The following is a 3334-nucleotide window of genomic DNA, read 5'->3' on the forward strand; positions in this document are numbered from 1 at the left end:
ATACCCCCCGGTAGTACGTTGTTTCCCAGAATCGGTAATTTCCGAGAAAAAATCATCGAACCTTTCCATAGGAGGCGAAGATGTAGCTGTCCTTTTCTAAAACGTACCTATCAGAAGAGTTTTGAAGAAATTATAGTACCAGGGGTCTGGAGATCCCCCCCCTGTGTTTGCGGGACGTAGATTGCCTTTTCCAAAAAATTATACCGTTGAAGTGTTATGGGTAACTGAGCAAAAATTGTCAAATCCTTACTGGGTAATCGAATCTTCGTATAGAGGGGGGGGGGGGGATTACATACCCCCCGGTAGTACGTTGTTTCTCAAAAGCGGTATTTTTCGAGAAAAACTCATCGAACCTTTCCTTAGGAAGCGAAGATGTAGCTGCCCTCTTCTCAAACGTACCTACCAGAGGAGTTTTGAAGGCTTTAGCCCTTGTATGCGAAATCATAGTACCGGGGGTCTGGGGATCCCCCTCCCCCCTCCCCTGCGATTACGGGACCGGGACGTCGATTGCCTTTACCAAAAAATTATACCGTTGAAGTTTTATGGGTAATTGAGCAAAAATTGTCAATCCCGTACTGGGTAATCGAATCGTCGTATGGGGGGGGGGGGAATCCATAACCCCCCCCCCTACTATGTTATTCCCCAAAAACGGTAATTTGCGAGAAAAAATCATCGAACCTTTCCTTAGGAGGCGAAAATGTAGCTGCCCTTTTCTGAACAGTATCAGGAGAGTCTTGAAGGCTTTAGTTCTTGTATATGAGATGGTAGTACTGGGGGGTCTGGGGGGTATGGTACGAGGATTCGATTGCCTTTTCCTAAAGATTATACCGGAGAAGGGTTAGGGGTAATTGGACAAAAATTGTCAAGCCCTTACTGGGTGATCTAATCATCGTAAACCCCGGTACTACGTTACGTTTCCAAAAAACTGTACTTTTCGAGAAAAGATCATCGTTTCCCTCGGGAGGCCAACATGTAGTTATTCTTTTCTAAAAAGTATCAGGGGAGTTTTGAATGTTTTAGCTCTTGTATGCGAGATCATAGTACCGGGGGTCTGGGGGATACGAAAAACCCCCCAGTGTGTACGAGGGTTCGACTACCTTCCCCCAAAGATTCCGGTAGAATTGTTGGGGATAGTAGAGCAAGAATTGTCAAGCACTTACTGGGTAGTCAAATCTTAGTATACCTACCAGACCCCCCCCCCCTACTTTCTTCACCGAAAACGACAATTTTTGAGAAAAGGAAACCAAGATGCGGCTGCCCTTTTCAAAAAAGTATCATAGCAATTTGGAATGCTTATGCTGTTGTATGCGAAATCTTGGTACCGGGGGATGGGTTGGGGGAGCTGGGGGTACGGAATACCCTCAGTGTATACGAAAATTCGATTACCTTTTTCCAAAGAAGTAGATGTTGAAATGTTAGGGGTAATTGAGCAAAGATTGTCAAGCCCTTACTGGCTAATCGAATCTTCGTATACGGGGAGGGGGGGGTCCATACCACACCCCCAGTGTGTACGAGGATTTTATGGTCTTTTCCCAAATAGTGTTCCATAGAAGTGTTAGTAATTGTGCAAAAATTGTCAAGCACTCACTAGGTAATCGAATCATCGTATACTGGAGGGTATTCCATAACCCCAAACCCCAAGGTACTACGTTGTTCCCCAAAAATGGTAATTTTGTGAGATTTGAGGAACAGGCAATCTGCGTTCAGCCAATGTTCGCTGTCTAGGAGACTCTTTGGTTTCAGAAAAACGGACCGGATCACATCCCTTCTTGAGGAGGGGATCGGTTCTGAGGGTTTCCTCCCAGATCCGCGTGTACCCTAAGCTGTTGCCTTGTTCATAACTGATGTACCGGGCTCCCCCTCCCCTAGTGAGGCCGACGGTTCCGACCGCTGGTAGGAACCAAGTACCTCCACACGAGTCAAAAGCTCGCTGACATCTTTGTCGATCTCTGGCGGCACCTGTAGTGATCTCGACGCCTTTTGGAGGTCGATATCGTTGGTCTCGTTGCCTCGGTAGAGCTGTCTCTTGACTGAGGCTCTGTGATGTCCACCTCAGGCTGCGATATCGGAACGATGGCCACACCCTGAGTCCCGCAACTTTGGATGCTCCAGAAGTTCTAAGCTTCTTCTCAGGCTGCCCTGAGCCAGTCTCTCTCTCCGGTCTGAGACGCTTGATTGCTGATGTCGGGTTACCTCCCTGAGCCAACGACCCAGACACAACGTTAGGCTTTGGCGCAGGGCCCGCTTGACCTTCGAGCCGGTGTTTCCTCGCCGTCGCCTTGTTTGCGCTATTCTTCTTGCTAGCCCACCACCAGGTTCTTGAATAAAGCCCTGAGTTGGACCCGGCCCCTCTGTCAATATGCTTGTTGTTAGTCGCCTCTGACGAGGAGCCCAGAATGGGTTTGTTTGAATTATTGGCCATACCCACGCATAGTGAGGAAATACGGTCTCGCCTGGGCCTAAGGCTTAGCTCCCAGCCACGGAAGGAGCCACCATTCGGAGGTCGCCCGGTATCCGCGGGCGTTATCGACACTGCACTGGGGTGCCACGCATTCTACGGCACGGTCGCTAACACCCCGACTTGAGAAGTTGGTTCGATTGTAATACCTGGAGGCCTGAAGGTATGGAATACCACCCAGTGTGTACGAAAATTCGATTACCTTTTCCCAAAGACTACCGTAGAACTCTTAGGGGAATAGAACAAGAATTGCCGAGTTACTGAGTAACCTTAATTAGGCGTTTTCAACAAAAAAAATTGCGGAAAAAGCCCTAAATTTTCCACAACCTTAATACAAAGTTCAAATAATTTCGTCGAAATGTGAGGTTATGTTACTACATATTTCATGATTAGTTTTAAGTTGGGAAGAGTGTGCGTACTAACATTCCAACTTCAATTTCTTAAGTGGTTACCTTATTTTTCGCATTGTTTTTTGCCGCCCCTAAAAATGTGCCGCTATGGGCCCGGGCCCACATGGCGCTATGCTAAATCCGGCCCTGGTTGTGACGGAGCACTTTCAGAAATTTTGGGATTTTAAAGCTTACTAAATATTTTATAGTTTCTAAAGACCCGTTTAGACTTTAAGAATATGTCAAAGAGTCTCACAATTTTTCAAGGCCTAACCTTCATGGAAGTGACATGTGCGATTTTTCGTGGTGGGAAGTTCTCCTATTATGGTAATACAGATGACGTTTATCGTAATCTATACAAAAAAACTTCACTCTGAGGACCACGACTCCTTCACAAATTCTTAGAAGAAAAGTTATCCGACGGTAATATCTTAATTACAGTCCATATCATTCTATCATTTCACGAAGCAGGAAGGGCCACCCCTAA

The sequence above is a fragment of the Photinus pyralis genome, unplaced genomic scaffold, assembly GCF_008802855.1.
Source record: "Photinus pyralis isolate 1611_PpyrPB1 unplaced genomic scaffold, Ppyr1.3 Ppyr1.4_LG3a, whole genome shotgun sequence".
Lineage (NCBI taxonomy): Eukaryota > Metazoa > Arthropoda > Insecta > Coleoptera > Lampyridae > Photinus > Photinus pyralis.